At 40.1% G+C, this 19,560-nt stretch overlaps 1 long non-coding RNA gene across 1 annotated transcript; it reads right to left on the minus strand.

Moving 5' to 3' along the window:
• Positions 1-15,387: 15,387 nt before the first annotated feature.
• On the minus strand, positions 15,388-17,901 carry LOC123569054 (uncharacterized). The gene is made up of 3 exons (XR_006692568.3): positions 17,773-17,901; positions 17,509-17,670; positions 15,388-15,654 (listed from the first exon to the last, which is right to left on the minus strand). It is a non-coding gene; the product is annotated as an uncharacterized lncRNA (long non-coding RNA).
• Positions 17,902-19,560: the final 1,659 nt, after the last annotated feature.

Consider the following 19,560-nt stretch of genomic DNA (forward strand, 5'->3'; position numbering starts at 1 on the left):
TATATTAAATTTTTTTACAGGCATCCTAACAATAAGCAATCACTTAAGGAAGACTTTAGTGATGAAGTATTTTGAATGTGTCTGGTGGTATTAAGTGCATGTTTACAAAACAAGAGACAATTGCGGTGTGCTAGAAGATGCACTGCCCTAGAAATAAGAAGCCTTGGTTGAATCACAGCTCTCTTAACTCACTAACTGTGTGACGTTGGACAAGCTATCCAAATACATTTCATCTGTGAAAATGAAGAAAGAGGATCTCTCTAGCTACCTTACAGGAGCATGTGAATGTTAAATAAGATTCACAAAAATGTTAATTGACCTCCTATCATGTACTAGGAGGTCAGTACGTGAAGGTCAGTAAATGAGGCCAGACGGAAGGAATACAGTGGTACACAAGACAGCCAGAGTAATCATTTTCAAGGAGATTCTCATTGCAGAACGGGAGTTGCTTACGACAAATTTCTGTAGACATGTAAAGTAGTGTTATCATCAAGTAGTAGGGAGTATTGTACTTTCATCTTATGAGAGAATGATTTTCAAAAATATAAAATTACTGCTTTCTCTTAAATATGAAATGAACATATGTCAAAGATTTTTTAACTTTTATTTTAAATTTGGGGATATATGTGCAGGTTTGTTACATAGGTAAACTTGTGTCACAGGAGGTTCGTTGTACAGATTATTTCATCACCCAGGTATTAAGCCTAGTGCCCTTTAGTTATGTTTCCTGACCCTCTCTCTCCTCCCGCCTTCCATCTTCTGGTAGGTCCCAGTGTATGTTGTTCCCCTCTATGTGTCCATGTGCGCTGTCATTTAGCTCCCACTTATAAGTGAGAACACGTGGTATTTGGTTTTCAATTCCTGCATTAGTTTGCTAAGGTTAATGGCCCCCAGCTCCATCTATGTCCCTGCAAAGTATATGATCTAGTTCTTTTTAATGGCTACATATTATTTCATGATGTATAAGTACAATATTTTCTTTATCCAGTCTAACATTGATAGGCATTTGGGCTGATTCGATGTCTTGTGAATTTGTGAATAATGCTACAATAAATATACACATGCTTGTATCTTCATAACAGAATGATTTGTATTCCTTTGGGTATATACGCAGTAATAGGATTGCTGGGTTGAATAGTATTTCTGTCTTTAAGTCTTTGTGGAATCACTGCACTGTCTTCCACAATGGTTGAGCTAATTTGCACCTCCACCAATAGAGTATAAGTGTTCCGTTTTCTCCACAACATCACCAGCATCTGTTATTTTTTGACTTTTTAGTAATAGCCATTCTGACTGGTGTGAGATGGTATCTTACTGTGGTTTTGATTTGCATTTCTCTAATGATCAGTGATGTTGAACTTTATTTCATATGATCCTTGGTCGCATATATGTCTTCCTTTGAAAAGTGTCTGTTCGTGTCTGTTGCCTACTTTTTAATGGAGTTGGTTTTTTCTTGTACATTTGTTTAAGTTCCTTACAGATGCTGGATATTAGACCTTTGTCAAATGCATAGTTTGCAAAAATTTTCTCCCATTCTGTAGGTTGTCTGTTTACTCTGTTGATAATTTCTTTTGCTGTGCAGAAGCTCTTTAGTTTAAATAGATTCCATTTGTCAGTTTTTGCTTGCAATTGCTTTTGGCATCATTGTCATGAAATCTTTGACTGTGCCTGTGTTCTAAATGGTATTGCCTAGGTTTCCTTCCAGGGTTTTTATTGTTTTGGGTTTTACATTTAAGTCTTTAATCCATTTTTGGTTAATTTTTGTATGTGGTGTAAGGAAGGGGTCCAGTTTCAATCTTCTGCATATGGCTAGCCAGTTATCCCAACACTGTTTGTTGAATAGGGAATCCTTTCTCCATTGCTTGTTTTTGTCAGGTCTGTCAAAGTTCAGGTAGTCGTAGGGATATAGTCTTATTTCTGGGTTCTCTGTTCTGTTCCATTGGTTTATGGGTCTTGTTTTGTACCAGTACCATGCTGTTCTGGTTACATGTCAAAGATTTTATTCAACTCATTAATTAATGAGGGAACCACTAAGATGTTAAAACCATTCCAAAGATATTTTTAGAAGCAGAGTATTATATTTATGGGCAATATTAGAATAAGATTGCTAGGTTAGATATAAGCCTATCAGTGTCTAACAGGGCCATAGACCATAACTCACTGGGATTATCTGTTCTACCAGACAAAAATCATTTTTATCTCTACAGATAAAAATCTATAAGCTGGTCACTGGCCCTACAGAGTTGTAAAATAACCTAGTTAATAGAAAGTTAGGCCCCAATCAGCATTGAAAGAACACTCTAACTAACCTTATTTGCCCATTTTCAAGTTTCAAATTATTTCTCTCACAATCTCAAGTTCTCTTTGTTTTATTCCTCCCAAAGGTCATGTGAATATTTTGGAATATTAACATACGTTCACAAAATTTTTTATCTTAAAATATCACTCGGATTGTGGTGGACATTCCAGTGAGCAAAAGTGAATAAACTGGGGCAGAGGATAGTAAATGAAATGGAAAATGGGGACCTGGGAGAAATATAGTAAAAAATCAAGTAACTCAAGAATATTCAGAGTTTCCCAAGTTTCAGAGCGTCTCAGTAGATTGCTACTTTATAATAAGGATTTCTCAAAGCTCCACAGGAGCCTGCCACCAAAATTCCTGGCACATTTCCAACATTTCAACAAGTAATAATAGTAATATTCCCAGATGTCAGTGAAGTTATTCTATTCTTTAAGACTTAAAAAGAGACATCAGTAAGAAGGTGGAACGGGAGTTCCCTAGCTTCTCTCCCTGTCCCAGAAATTCGACTGGCAATTATCCATAGGCAAGTATATCATTGTGAAGATCCCAGAACTTGGGAGTGAGGCTGAAACACCCCCTTAGACCACAGAATTGAGAAAAGCTGCAACTAAACAGAGGACTGATTCTGTTTTGACTACACTGCCCCTCCCCCAGACTGGCACCATGCCACATGCAGAGTTCCCCTGGGTCCATGGTTTCTGCAGTGGGAGGGATGAATGAGAAGCAGTCATTGGGCTTCCCCAACATTCTAGGACCCTTTGTGGGAGGTTCACTCCTGTCTTGTCCTAGAATATTGAGAATGCTGGCAGGGCTAGACCACTTGGAGACAAAAAATGGAGGTGGGGCTCACAGCGACCAGCAGAGAGATCTTGATGGTTGCTCCGCATTCCAGCCAATTAAATGACACACCAGAGAAACTAGTCAACAACATCACACCACAGGAAATATGGTACAGATTTCCAAAGCTGTACTACACAACCAGAGGAGACAACCTGGAATGCTCTCCAGTCAGAAACAACCACAGAGCCTAGCCAGAAGCCCCTCTTAATGACAGAGTCTAGCCAGTGGTCTCACCAAACTACAGAGCACAGCCAGTAATGCCATTTGACCTTAGAACACAGGAAGTGATCCAGCCCAACTAGAGAGCCTGACAATAATGTCTACCCATATGGAGTTGCAACCAGATAGCCCATCCAGGATCCCAGGCTAGAATCCCCAGCCCTAAATAGTAAAAGTCTGTCACCATCAAAGAACACCTGCAAAGGCTAAAAGAGGTTACCATCTTCTCAAATGCACAAGCAGCAATGTAAGGACACAAGGATTATAAAAAGTCAGAAAAATATAATATCACCAAAAGAAACTAATAAATCTTCAGTAATAGGCCCAGAAGAAAAGAAGATACATAAAATGACTGACAGAGAATTCAGAATAGAATAATGTTGGCTTGAGTCCTTTCCTTTCTTCCTTTCTTTCCTTCCTTCCTTCCTTCCTTCCTTCCTTCCTTCCTTCCTTCCTTCCTTCCTTCCTTCCTTCCTTCCTTCCTTCCTTCCTTCCTTCTTTTCTTTCTCTGTTATCCAGGCTGAAGTGCAGTGGTGTGATCACAGTTCACTGCAGCCTCAAATTCCTAGGTTTAAAGGATCCTCCTGCCTCAGTCTCTCAAGTAGCTAGGACTACAGGCACATGCCACCACTCCTGGCTATTTTTATTGTTGGTAGAGGCAGAGTCATGTTATGTTGCCCAGACTGGTCTCAAACTCCTGTCCTCAAGTGATCCTCCCACCTTGGCCTCCCAAAGTCCTGGGATTACAGGTATGAGCCACCACACATGGCCTGACACTTTGACCATATTCTATGGGAAGTTCAATGTCCTCTCCTCCTCCTAAGATATCTGTGAATTCTGGATGGATTATGTTTCAGGGCTATCTCTAGCTCTAATTCCTTCCCTCATTGATGTATTATTCTCAAACACATCTCATCTTCACCTCTTCATTCTACTTATTAATACCAAGTGTAGTAGACTTTACTAAAGTAAGGCGAGATGAGGGAATGTGTTCACATCCTAGCAATTGATAACAGGATGTTAAAACAAGGCTCTTTCTGTCTCTGTTTTGTTTCAGGTCACAATGGCTGGCTAAGAACAAAGTAATAGTCTCAAATATCCCTACATCCTTAAGCAAACTGTTGGAACAGATTGTGTAGGTCTCAAAAAGAGGTGTTTTTTTTAAAAAAAACAACAGTTTGCTGATTCTAGCCCATCACCCAGCCTGAAGGCATAAGAAGGTTGAAGCTGGAGGGGCAAAGAGAGAACCTCTTTGGAGAAAATTGGTTATGTAATGTAGTTTTTTCCCCTTACATTCACAAGGAGAGGGGTTGGGTTTTTTCCCCTGCTGAGAGAGGGAGCCTTAAGAGAACCATTCAGGCAATTTGATCTGTGATTATTGAAGTTCTGGAGCACAGAATTTAATTCCAGGCCCAGGCCTAAAAAAAGAAAAAAATAACAAAACACATAGGCAAGAGCCTGCTTGAAAGAATCTATGGCAATAAATGGAAACTGTGTTGGGAGCAAGCCACACCTCCATGAGTAGTGGGGTGCTGGGTGGATGAGAGTATCTCAGGGATCAGATCCAGACATGGTCACATGGGAGGGAGTCAGCTTGGAGTCATCTTGGATTCCCTCAAAGAGGATTTCCCAGAAGGGCAATAGGAACATCCTTTGGATACACAGCGGTTGAGGGGAAGCTTCACTCACATTAGGCGGGATGCAGTCAGAAGCTGCAAAGGAGAATGTCTCAGGGACATCATGAAAGCACCCTTTGGGGACAGAATCAGCACTGGGACTCTGCTCTGCTCAAAGGGCGCCAGCGCCTGACTGTGCCTGTGCTAGCCAAGGAGCACATTTCCTGTTTCTTCTCTCTGCACTCCCTCTCCACTTTGCCGCATCTTATTTCCAGCCCTAAGTGGGCAAGAGACAGCCCAGTGAGGGGGTAAGAAATAGAAGACCAAGGTGGGGAAACAATAGGGAAGAAGCTGACCCACCATGGGTGTCCAAGTTTGAGGCAGGCCAGAGATGGTGGGTGAGGAAGAGAAACAGAGAGCTTTAACTTTGAATGCAGTAAAGTTTCAACAGTTGCATTTCAATTGTCCATTTTATTTACTGAAAGGAGAATGTCTTCATGATTGGAAGCATTGAGATTTTTGTTATCTGTGAATTCCTAGAAAGATTAATGGACTTGCCTAGACTTGCATCCAGGGACAGAGAAGGAATGGGCCCTCATAGCAGCAAGCGCCTTGATCCTATATGTTTGGGAGGGGATGAAGGGAGGCTGGATGTGGTTTCAGATACCACCTTCCCTTCCATCCTCTGGGTGCTGAGGCTTTTGGTTTGGACGAGGGAGGAGGGGAAAGGAAAGAGAAGATGTCTCTGTATTTAACTGGGTAAGGTTGTAGCCTCCGGGATGGCTGACGGCAAGCCAAATTCGTCTTCTACAGTTTTGATAGGGACAGTGGTGGCTTCAACATGTCCAGTTGATAAGGGACTTGTGTCCAGGAAACTCCTTTGGCCATTAGAGGTCCCTTGAAAAGTTTGATAGAACGTTTCAACTGAACCCCAGCTAGTGGACTTCTCACCATGTTCCTCTGATATGAATGCCTCATTGTTCTCTACATGAGGGTAGTCAGGGACCTACACATATGAGGAGGCTGGGGAGACTGTCTCTCTTTCTCATTCAAGTTACACAGCCTGAGCAGTGATAAAGAAATGAAATGCTGGCTCTTCTCCTTGCAGGCACCTCCTTTCTTTGTGAATACTTAGAGAAGGAAAATACACAACCTCAAGAGAGTCTAAGAGCAGGAAGACCCCCCTTAACCTTACAGGAAGGGAATAGCCTCTCTCCACAAATGCAGCACTGCCACAAGGCTGATAATCTCTCAAGCTTCAGGTCTTTTCTTCCTATGGAGTTTGGATATGGGTGGTGGATCGGGCAGGTGATTCCGGAATTAGCACTCTCAGTAAGTCTGTGTTGCTGAACATCCAAAGTGGAGCCCGAACATCCAAAGTGGAGCACCAAGTGTCTTTTGCTTTCTCCATTCAGGGTCTTAGCTGCAGTCCTGGGGCAACAGGAAAATCCCCAGTTGACACACCTGTTACCAGACAGCTGTGGAAAGCCTGCCTTAATAGTCAGGTCTATCTCACCTTCTGCCACTGGAACCTATCATCCGTTAAACTATCCAAACAATTTAAAAGTCCATTTATGTTTCTTGTCAGTAGCCACTCTTGAGTTAACATTAACATGCACCATGCATATGTTATTTACCAGGTGAGATACAGCTACTGAGAAATAGGCCCAGGATATAATAAAAAGAAGACATGTTGGAGAGAATCCTCCTCTGGACAGTCCTTTTTATAAAGGTCAGTGGACTGTCTTGTACACCCTCCCTTTGCAGGCAGGAACTGATTGTTTTGAAGGCAGTAGTTTTCATGTTTGTGTGTAAGCAACTCAAGCAATAATGATTCCTTGGATTAGTTTAAATGTGCCTATTCCTCCTCTGTGACTAATTAAGACTGAATTCCATGCATACAAGAAGCTGTTGGCATTTGCTGGTATCTGTGCAGACCTGCTGTGTTTGATTAGCCACTATTTGTTCATAGCTGTTGGACAGACCAGCTGACTTCCAGGATTGTCTCAATTATCAAGATACCTTGTCATCTTTCTGGTGAAATTTTGACATCTTCACATAATCCCAGTAGAGACTGTATGTTTTAAACTTGGTCTTATCTGGAAGACTAGTAAAAACATTGGGCACTTCCTCCTTAGGTAGTTAATGAAGTCCCTGCCAATTACAATAGAACAAATTACTTACAAATAGTTCCTATTTTTGTCAGTGCTAAAAATACTTTTTCATTTATATTTTCTTCCAGACTAATGTCCCTTTCCAAAGTGAAGAATTGAAAAAGAAAAGATCTGAATACCAACCTTATTAGACTAACAATGCAGCATTTAGGAGGATAAATTGAAAATGCATCTCTGAATTATAAATAATGTATAACCTCGCCATATAATATGGTGCATCCCACAATAATGTTGCTCTTTTTTTTCTTAGGGTGTAATTTTTTTTTACTTGTGGATTTGTATTAAAGTCCCAAGTCCTGGCGGTGGGATCAATGGGTAGAGTTTTTAATTGGAGCTCTCTCATGATTATCTAGATTGGCACCTGCTGTCAATCAGCTTCTAAAGAAATTACTGAGCCAATGATTAGGCTGCTGCTCCTGGAGATGTTAGGCCCCTTGGGGGCAATGTTAAGGCTCCCAACCACAGGGGAACCCTTAAGAACAGTGGAGCCATAATTTTCCAAGTTGCCGGCTTACCCGGCAACATACATGTCTCAACTTTCTGGCTGAGTGAACTCAGAAGGATGATATCCCAGTATACATTGGGTCCACATGATTTTATAAGCAAAACAATGCTGCAAGTCCCCTAACAGCTTCCATTAGAGTAAAATGATAATACCTCATGCACGTGTGTGGAGCCCTTCACAGTTGTGCATTATATAATTGAATCCCATTGATAAAATAACAAGGCTGTGCTGGTCATTTCTGGAGAAAATATACCAAGTTCACAAAATTTTTCCCCCCTTGGTGTACATCATACTTTTTTAAAAACACTTTTTATATAAATTAAAAATACAAATCTTTTTTAGACTAACATTTTATAATTACTTAACGTTGTTAATTCAGGACCCATTAATTTAATTCAGGTAGGATTGAGCTAAATTTATTTTTTCCTCATCCTTGAATTGTGGCAAATTATGATAAAAAGTGTTCTATTGGTTAAAAAATGAGCTGCCACTTTCTTATAAAGTTAAATGTACACCTAACATGGGACCTAACAATTCCACTCAGATTTTTCCCCAAGAGAATGGAAAAATGTGGAAATACACCCAAAGAAGTATATGCAAACATTCATAGCAGTTTTATTTGTAATAGCTAAAAACTAGAAGTAGCCCAAACATCCATCAGTAGGTGAGTGGATAAACAAACAGTGATATAGCCAAACAGTGGAATATTAGCAGCAAAACGAAATGAACTGCTGATACATGGGAATGAATCTCAAAAACAATGCTGAGTGAAAGATGCCAGACACAACAGATTATATGCTGTATGGTTCTACTTCTGTGACGTTCTAGAACACACAAAATTAATTCATAGTGACAGAAAGCAGATCGATGGCTGCCTGGGGATGGGGGTGCGGTTATTGACTGCGCAGTATATTTTGAATATTTTGAGGTGAGGTGATGGAAATGTTTTATTTCTGGATTGAGGTGATAATTATACAGGTATATACATTTGTCAAAACTCACAATTTGTACACTTAAAATGTAGGCATTTTATACTATGTAAGTTATAACAACAAATTAGGTTTTTCAAAAAGTGACATCCTGTTACATATATCTTTATTAATAACAAAATTTCTCTATCTCTTGTATCTCTCTGTGCTTCTCTTCTTTCTGGTGTTAATTTGTTTGTTAGCAATACTATTTCCAACATCCAAATGGTATTGGGAATCCCAGCTTGAGTTTGACAGATAACTTATAAAACAAGAAAAAAGAGACTCAGCCTTTCCACTCCAGGTCTAACAGGTCCCCAGATTCTATCTATTCCAACTCCTAAATGTTTCTGTGTCTTTATGCTGCTGCCTCGCTCCACCTGCACTGCTTTAATTTGGCATTCAATTATCTCTTCACTGGTCTTCCCTCCTCTGATTTGGTTTGAACAAGGGGATCCTTCATACTATCTTCCAAGTTCCAGAAAACAAAATGCTACCCAGAAGCCTTATGGCTGAGGGAAGGGCAGGGATGTTGGAGAAGAAGCAAGACAGAGGGTGGAACTGAATAGGGGCTTTGGGGAAAGCTTGGTGAAGGTCTCCTATGCTTGCTCTGGGATTCTTAGGCCCGAGATGTGGTGGTAAGTAAACTGGATTGTTCTCAATGCCATTGGTGTTTTTCTGTGTTCATTTCTTCAGTGTGTTAGTAAAGCCTTTTAGAAAGTATTGGCCCATTTCAATTATGTTCAAGAGAAACAGGGACAAATGTGCTGGTAGCCACAGAAATCAAAGGCAGAGAACTTCAAGGAGGACAGGAGACTTGGAAGGGTAGAGCCAAAGCTCAAAGATGCAGCCCACTTTAGCTCCTAGCATCCAACCACCCTTCACAATTTTCTCCCAAGTCACTGCTTTTCTGCCTGCCCCTAAGAGGATGCTACCCTGTGTGTATTATGGGAGTGATTTTCTTTGTGTCTGTTCCCTCACATTTTTCTCTGCCAAAGAGTTGGTGATAGTGAATGGTCACCTGGGAGGATAAAGGTGACGATTTTAGGCCAGCTTAGTTCATTGTAAAAGGCCTCTAAGAGCCTTTCACCTCTCTGAAAGTGCCTTTTATCAAGACTCCAGATAGGATAGCCTCCAGTGAGAGATTTCCCATCAATTACACACTTGTCAGGAGAAGCACAGGCCCAGCTTAGAGATTTCTGTCTTAAACTTTCAAAGGAAGCTGCTTGCTAAAGGTTCTGGAGCTGGAGGAGCCACAAAAAATCAAACAAGTAAGCAGAAACCAAGTTTGACTTCTGGCCCTAGGGGTTGGAGAGATGGAGATGAAAGCTGACAGGCTCCTGCGTGACAAGGCCTCTGTGGAGCCCAAGTGGGTGACTCACAAATCTGAGTGGCACTTCCTCTCCATGAGTCATCCTGTGAGCAAGGCCTGAACACTCCTGCCCAGCCCCTCAGTGTGAACGCTCCTGGCCTGCTGACCTGCATATTTGCAGGCAGGCCCTGCTACCCTCAACACAGGACACATCCTTGGGGGGTACAGCCTCACTCTGCCTCAGCCCAGCAGATACTTGCTATGGCTAAAAATGCAGGGGACATTTTATCATGGGGGGCCCATGGGGATGAGCTCTGTTCGTAGGTTATTTTGTAGTCCTGGTTCTGCTGTTGACAAACTGAGTGAACTTGAACTTCAGTATGTCACTTAGTCTTAGTCTTTGGGGGCCAGAGTTTCCCAAACTATAAAACAAAAAGAGTACATTGTTTTGTGGAAGAGAGGATACATACACAGCCATGGTGTTAGATGTTGACAATAATTTGTGGGGAGTGCAGATCAAAGGTAGGTTAATAACACAGAGAGGAAGTGATATTTGAACTGGGTCTTGAAAGAGCAAAGAGTTTTCCAGTCAGGCAAGAGAGAAGAATATTCCATGCTAGGCAATATATTCGTAAAGCACTGAAGGCAGAAGAGGCAGGGGAGAGATGATGAGGCCAGCATGTGGGAGGAGCAGTGGATTCAAGAGCACAGGAGCGGGAGAGGAGCATGGAGGTGGTTTAGATGCAGGATCAGTAGGTGATGTCCACTGCAGGAACATGCTTCCCACATGCTACAGAGGATGGCCTGCTGGTTCCTGGGTTGGGTGACTGAGCATCTGATGATTTAATTAAATAAAACACCCAAAGAAGAAGAGGGGGGGAAATGATGAATCGAATTTCTGACCTATTAAAATGGAAGCATCAGTGTTCAACATACTGACGTGTCCATGAGCTGGATAAACCAGTCTCATACCCAGGGGAGTTCTTGAAGCTAGAAGCACAGATCTGGTGTCATCAGCTGACGTTGCTCTAGATTGTTTCGAAGTTCTTTTTTAATTCAAAGACAAAGGATTTGTGATTCTACATTTTGTAAAAGGAAAAATTCAAAAATAAATCTTTTTTTCCTCTCATTCTAGTGAGACACTTGGTATGTTACCCCCTGCTTCTCTTTCAGTAGTGTTTATGTGTCACCATAGGGTGTTTGCAGGATTTATGCTACCAAATTTTGTTTTATTGAGTTTCCGTTGGCTGTTCATTGTGGTATTTTAGTCAACATAGAATGGTCTCAGCCCAGAGAATTAAACAGTAGACTGACATCAATGAGTCCTTAAAAAAGGGTTTGGAAAAGATTTTTAGCTATTCTCATCAATGATCAATGGCTCGCCATTTTATGTAGAATAAAGTTCAAGCTCTTCAGTTTGACATTTGTTTCTGATCTTTTTCGCCATGCCATGAGCAGCCCTATAGAAAGGCCCATGTTGTGAGAAACTGAGGCCTCCAGCCATCAGGCACATGAGTGAGCATGGATACAGGTTCTGCAGCCAGGTCAAGCCTTAGATGATGCAGCCCTGGCCAACACCTTATCTTCAGCCCCATGAGAGGCCTAGAGCCAGAAGCACCTAGCTAAGCCACTCCTGGATTCCTGACCCTCAGAAACTATTAGATAAATGTTTGTTGTTTTAAATTTCTAAGAGTTTTTGGGTCATTTGCTAAGGTAAAATCAGGAGAAGGAGAAAATTGCTTTTCTGATAATACTGTATGTGGAAAATGGGCCAGGAAAGGCCGAATGTGATTTCAGTACTTTGGAGCTCTGCAAGGTGCTGAAAGGAGGGGACAGCGGGTCTGGTTCTGACTCTTCTGCCTGTTCACTGAGTGGCCTTGAAAACATCATGTCTCCTGTTATTTTCTGTTTGGGCCTTCGTTTCCTTACTTGTAAATGGCAATGGGAGTGTTAGTGCCAGGCTCCGGTCTAAAATCTTTACTTATGTGCAATACTTAATAGTGGGCAAAATGTTTTACATATTGTGGTCAGGATTTGGAGACAACAAAAAATAGTTCCCCAAATTTCAAACTAAGGAAAATAAAATTGGCTTTTGGGAGTCAAACTTCAAAGTCAGTACGTATGGCTTAGGACAGAGACACACCAAATTACCTTAAAGCAGTATTTAAGGGGGCTTCTGACAGGCTACAAACTAAACCAAAAATATAATTACTTTCTTCTTACCAATGAATGACTGGAAATACCACGAATGCTCATTTTTTAATGCACAAAAAGCTCTTCAGAGACTTTCTGGAACAAAGTAAATACTTGAGAGATGTTACTTATTACGTTTATTTATAGCTAAGGGAAACAGAAAATGAATAAGTTGGTCATTGAAAGATATTATGATCTGATATTTATAAATAAGGGAGTCAGGGTTTATTAAGAACTCTAACTTGGTGTTCTAATAAGAAGTCTAGCTGCTACACACAATACTGGATAGCATGGCAAATGTCCAACCCTGCACAGAAAACAAAAAGTTGGAATTCCTGAGATGCTCAGGCAGGATGTGTTGTTATCAGTGCATCATCATAGATGTCATGAATTGGATCTGACTTTCAATTGCTGTTATTCTTGAATTAATTAAAGCACTTAGCAAAATTATATACAGGCCTTATCCTTATAGATACCCTCTGGGGGTAATGCTGATTTGTTATGATTTGAATATTATGTTGTTCCTCTCTCATTTCAATCACAATATTCTTTATCTGCTGGGAAGTGGAAAGGGGTAGAGTGGGTGATTTTGTGTGATTTTTACTGTATTCAATGAGCCATGGTAAAACTTTTGAAAATGAGTGACTTAACGGCCCTGTGGGGCCAGGCTTGACCATTGTGCAATTGAATATATGAACCTAGCTGAAGCAAAAAATGTGCCAATCAGCAGCCATGCGAGCAGCAGCAATGGGAGCCAGTGGGATTAGGAGAATCATAGGGACTCACACTATTATTGGCCATCTATTGCTCTCCAGGGACAAGAGAGCCTTGGCCAACAGCCCTAATGGGAAGGGTATATTGAATATGAAGATGCACACAAGGGATTGTGTCCAACAGACTTCGAACATCCCTGTTTTCTTGGCAAATTCATCCTTATTGTTGAAAAATGTATCCTCTCATGTGGAGAAATAGTAACACTTTTACACTGTTGGTCAGACTGTAAACTAGTTCAACCATTATGGAAAACAGTATGGCGATTCCTCAAGGATCTAGAACTAGAAGTACCATGTGACCCAGCCATCCCATTACTGGGTATATACCCAAAGGATTATAAATCATGCTGCTATAAAGACACATGCACACGTATGTTTATTGCGGCACTATTCACAATAGCAAAGACTTGGAATCAACCCAAATGTCCATCAGTGACAGACTGGATTAAGACAATGTGGCACATATACACCATGGAATACTATGCAGCCATAAAAAAGGATGAGTTTGTGTCCTTTGTAGGGACATGGATGCAACTGGAAACCATCATTCTCAGCAAACTATCGCAAGAACAGAAAACCAAACACCACATGTTCTCACTCATAGGTGGGAACTGAACAATGAGATCACTTGGACTCGGGAAGGGGAACATCATACACCGGGGCCTATCGTGGGGAGGGGGGAGGGGGGAGGGATTGCATTGGGAGTTATACCTGATGTAAATGACGAGTTGATAGGTGCTGACGAGTTGATGGGTGCAGCATGCCAACATGGCACAAGTATACATATGTAACAAACCTGCACGTTATGCACATGTACCCTAGAGCTTAAAGTATAATAATTTAAAAAAAAGAAAAAAAAAAGAAAAATGTATCTTCTCAACACTTGATCACTAAATATTAGATCCTTCTGGCTAAATCCCTGCTGTGGTCTGAATGTTTGTATTCTCTCAAAATTTATATACTAAAACTCAGTCCTCAGTGTGATGGTATTAAGGGGTGGAGCCTTTGGGAGATGATTAAGTCGTATGAGTGGAGAGCTCATGAATGGCATTTGTGCCCTTACAAGAGGCTAAAGAGACCAGAGTTCTCCACTTCTGCCTTATGAGGACACAGTGAAAACACAGCCAACTATGAACCACAAAGAAGGTCCTCACCAGACTGAATCTGCCAGTGCCCAGTGACTCGATCTTGGACTTCCCAACCTCCAGAACTGTGAGAAATAAATTTCTGTGTTTTAGAAACCAGCCAGTCTATGGTATTTTGTCATAGCAGCCTCAGTGGACTGACATTCCTCCTTGGCCTGATTCCACATTCATCACGTGATATTCTAATTATGATATGACTTTTCATATAACTCTATATGACGCTGGTCACAGAGGTGTCAAGTATTTTGATCAATCTGTCCAGATAATGAACATGTTGGCTTTCTAAGTTAATATCCTTGTCCAAAGTCAACATTGCCATTCTCCTTGATATAACCCTACCCTTCTAATTGGTCTCCCAGTTTCCACTCTTGCTCCCTCCATTTCAGTACTGTATTGGCCTCTAAAAAGATTATTTCCCTATGGACATTTATTAAAACACTATCTCATTTGACCATCACAGCAAATGCAAAAGTTCTTATTATCTCCATAAACATATGAAGGAGTTGAGAATTATAAATAGTAAATGACTAAAACAATTAATAAGCTGTAGAATTGGGACTCACACGCAAGTGGAGTAGGTTGTTATTGTTACTGGCTTGGGCCTTTTCATGATCACCTACTACATAGGTTTGTTTGTCCTAAACAAATAGTAACAACATACTCATGTACTTAATCTTTATTCTATTCTTGCTACAGATGAGAAAATTGAGGCCCAGAGTTGTCAGGTGAATTCTTCAAATTTACCCTGCAAGTAACAGGGTTTAAATTTATACACTAGGTTTTTTACCAGTACATTTTTGGAAGAGATTATTATTCATATATACATTTTTATATATATATACACATATATATATATATTTTTTTTTTTGAGACAGAGTCTTGCTCTGTCACCCAGGCTGGAGTACAATGGTGTGATCTTGGCTCACTGCAACCTCCACCTCCCAGGGTCAAGCAATTGTCCTGCCTCAGCCTCCTGAGTACCTGGGACTACAGGCACGTGCCACTACACCTGGCTCATTTTTTTTTTTTTTTTTTAGTAGAGACAGGGTATCACCATGCTGGCCAGGCTGGTCTCAAACTCCTGACCTTGTGATCGGCCTCCCAAAGTGTTGGGACTCCAGGCGTGAGCCACCACCCCCAGCCCACATATTTTTATTTTTAAGGCCTACTATAAACATTCCATTTCAATTTGTAAACATGTTTACAATTTTTAAAAATTTAATTTTATGTTTAACTTTTCGAAATCCCAATTTTGTTTCTATTAAAATTTGTGTGTGTGTGTGCATATATGTGGGTGTGGATATTTTCTATTGTTGACATAACAAATTACCACAAACTTAGAGGCTTAAAAATGCAAATTTAGTATTTTAGAATTCCTTAGGTCAGAAGTCCAACACCAGTCTCATGAGGTTGAAATTAAGGTGTTGTCAAGGCTACATTTCTTTCTGGAGACTGTAGTGGGAAATCCATTTATTTGACTTTTTCAGATCTAGCCATCAATTGCTTCCCTTGGCTTGTGGCCCCTTCTATCTTCAAAGCCAGCAGCAGGAAACAGAGTCCATCTCACACGACCATCTCTTTGGCTTTCTGCAGGCAGGAACGGTTCTCTGTTTTTAAGGATGCATGTAATTAGATTAGGCCCACATGAATAATCCAGTATAATCCCCCATCTCAAGGTCCTTCACCTTAATCATACCTGTCAAGGTCTCTTTTGCCATGTAAGGTACCATATTTCTAAGTTAGGAAGTGGATATCTTCGAGGGCCATTATTCTGCCTACATACATAGGCAGAATTATGTATATTTTATATATATATAAAATAATAGATTATATAGTACATAATCTAGATAATATGATAATCTAGATAATCTGATTATATAGTACATAATCTAGTAACATAACTTAATGTTATCTTATGCTAACATAACTTAATGTTACTAGATTATGTACTATATAATCTACATGTTTTGTGTGTGTATATATAAAATTCATGTTATCTATTTATAATATATGTTATAAAAACACTATGTAATTTATGCATTTTGAAATTTTTGTTTATGTGTATATATACTATGTGCATGTGTGTATATATGATATGTGAAATACCTAGAAGTCTTTTTCACAGTTGTTTTTTATAACTCTTATTTCTCCACCCTTTGCTCCACACTCAGTGACTTAGGTAGAATTGGCTATTTTCAGCTTTTCACTTTTTCACTTGGGTCTACTTTTATTGAAGTGATTATAGCAGTCAGAGAGGCTAAGTTATAAGCGTTTTAAGCAACACCCGTCTGCCATGCCTTAAAACTACAAAAGCCATAATTTTACCCATACTCCATGTCAGTCATAGGGTGACTGCAGGGCTCTGCTCTGTGCTGTCCTTACACAGGGACCCCAGGGCAGGGAAAATCCAGCTCCATGATCCAAAAACACCAGGATAGAAGGAATGTGGTGGATTGTGTGCTCATTCTTGAAGCCCCACTTCCAGGCCCATTTCATTGACCAAAGCACAGCACTTGGCCTCACCTAAGTACAACAGCACATTGAATATTTATGGAGAGTCCTAGTGACTCCCTTTAAAATGCACAAACACCCTTTAAAAAGTCCACATCCTTTAACATAGAACTACAAGATTTATTATTTAAAAAAAAAGTCTCTACCCCAGAGAGCTCCTTCTCTACCTCAAGTAAAAAGCACTTTAAATTGTATAGTGATTTCTTCTGAATTTACACTCCAATTTTGAAATAAAAGGTATGGTTCTTTTCTTCCATTTTAGATACCATCTATTGGATTCCTGTTAAGGAAGATTTGACTTGCTTCTCTTCCTCACTACCTCTCCATTCACACCTTTCTTCTCTCATCTTCTTAATGTAATCACATTAAAATATTTGGTTAGATCACTATTTAGTGTTTACAATGTCATGATCTTGTAAACAACACTTACAGCTGAGCTATAGGGTATACTATGGCTTCATTTCCTTTCTCATACATTTTTTCTTATAGTTGGTAAATGCCTCTTTTTAGAAATTTGCATAGTTCTCTGTGTATTTACCTTTAATTTTTCCCCAAGTTTTCTGATCAAGCTGTAAAACTCCTCTTAAAACATTCAGACACACTGAATCCTTCATTAGCTCCATTCTATTCTTCAAAACATCCCTGCTCAGCCCTCAGTCCCCCTGCTCCAAATAGGATGGGTCATCCTCTAGGCCTATTTACATCTAGAATTCCTATGCCTTGAAAACTGTGGGTTACCAATCAAGAAGAGAAGAAAAGACTAGATAACTTCTGAAGTCCCTGGTCACTGCTCTGGAATTTGAGGACAAAGATGAAATGTTATGAGAAACCCACATAGGCTCCAAGAATTGGCTCTGGACCAGTGTCCTATGGCCAACACTGCCCATCACTGCAGCCTGATCACTGGATTCTGGGCCCTCCCCTATCCAGCTTAGGTTTACATTGCTTACCTTGACTTTTGTCTCTGCTGCTTTTTACATCTTGATCATCCTCTGATCTCCATTGTCCAGGAGCCAATAATAAGAGACAAGGGGAAAGGGCCAGCCTGTGTTGTGGGGGTTCCTAAACTCCTGAACCCCAGCCCTAGAAGCATCCTCATGGTTTTGTTCCTCCTGTGTCCCATCAGAAAGGAAATTATTAGACTATTCAATAAGTGGAAAATCCAAGTCATAGAGAAAAGCAGTGTGAAAGATAATATCTTGTTATGCTCTTACCTAGGAACTGATTGAATTCCTGAAAGCTCTTGAGGTGCCCCTGCTGGCAGTTGTGGCTGAGGGTTCAAAGCAGAGAAACAGAGCATGTGGGGAAATTTTTTTACTGCATGATTTTCTTCTCACACCTGGTGATAGAAAGAAAATTGCAAGGGGAGTGGAATGGGAATATACATATTGCAATGATGATGGTAATGCTTTTATACCTGGTGTGGAGATGAGATTTGGTTTGGTTGTAGAAGGATAAGGCAGAGAGGACAATCAAAATGATTTTGAGAAACTGATGAAATCCAGACTGGTGCAGTTCTGTGTGTGTGAAGAGTGTGTTAAATAAACCTAAGTGATGCCTGCTTCACTTTATGCCTGCTTAGTCTAACACCAAGAAAATGATCTTATTCTTTTTCTCCTCTCTTTTTGTGTTATGTGGTAACGTAACTGGAGATTGGACTAGAAAAGACGTTCCTGGGGCTTTCTCTGAAAATAATGACCCCACCCAGTGACAGGACAAGGATTGATGCTAGGAATTAACCACTTGTAAATGGAAATTAATACTCTAATTAGCAAGATAGGAAAATCAATCTTATTGTAAATAGTGCTACTTATAGATTGTGATATTCCTCCAGGGATTACCAGGTTATTTAAAAGGAATAAATCAAGAACTACATTCAGACCCATGAAGAAAGAGCAGCAGAAATATTCATAGCAGGCATATGCTAAAAACTGGCAATATTTTCACCAAGATTGTAAAACAATGGATAAAGTCAATTTTTAAAAAGATACACATTTGTGATTTTTGACACTTCTTAGATGGAAAGAGTTTTCAGATTGGCTTTTGAATATTAACATTGTCACCTAGACAGCTTTCTAGCAAACAGACTCAAGACATTGGATAAAAAGATTAGTCTCACAAAAAAATGAGCAAATAAATACTGCGTTTCAAATAAAAGCAAGGGTCTCCAAGGATAATATAAACATTCGATAAACCTGCAGCTCTGGTGAAAACCGATTTAATAGCCTGGCATTTCTATAGCTGTTTAAAATGTGGAACCTGCTTTCATATCCATTAACTCATTTGTTTCTCAAAAGAGAACAGATGAGGAAATGGAGTCCAGAAAGATTAAAACTCACACAGCCTCCCAGGTATTAAGGGGCTGTGAGTATTTAATGTTAACCTCTCTTAAACTGGAGTTAAAATTCAGCCATACTTCTCTAGACAGCCCCATGAATGAACATAGAGATTACATTCCAGCCACAGTAGGGTTGTGACTTCTTTTTGAGTTCAAGAATGAATCCATGTAAGCTAATTAGAAAAATGCCTCCCATTCCCTTCGTGTATATGAATGTAAGGATAACAGAATTTCATCCTGTTATTCCCATTATAACACTCATGTGTGACAGATTGATTAGGGTTCTGGTAGTGACAGTGCACATCACAGTTTGCCTTGAATCAAGACTCTTCATGTAAACATCTTCCCTCTGGACCATAGAAGCCAAAGACCAGCAACAAGGTCTTTTTATTATTATTATTATACTTTATGTTCTAGGGTACATGTGCATAATGTGCAGGTTTGTTACATATGTATACATGTGCCCTGTTGGTGTGCTGCACCCATTAACTCATCATTTACATTATGTATGTCTCCTAATGCTATCCTTCTCCCCTTCCCCCACCCCACAACAGGCCCCAGTGTGTGATGTACCCTTCCTGTGTCCAAGTGTTCTCATTATTCAATTCCCCATCAAAAAGTGGGCAAAGGACATTAACAAACACTTCTCAAAAGAAGACATTTA

This window comes from Macaca fascicularis, chromosome 15, assembly GCF_037993035.2.
Source record: "Macaca fascicularis isolate 582-1 chromosome 15, T2T-MFA8v1.1".
Lineage (NCBI taxonomy): Eukaryota > Metazoa > Chordata > Mammalia > Primates > Cercopithecidae > Macaca > Macaca fascicularis.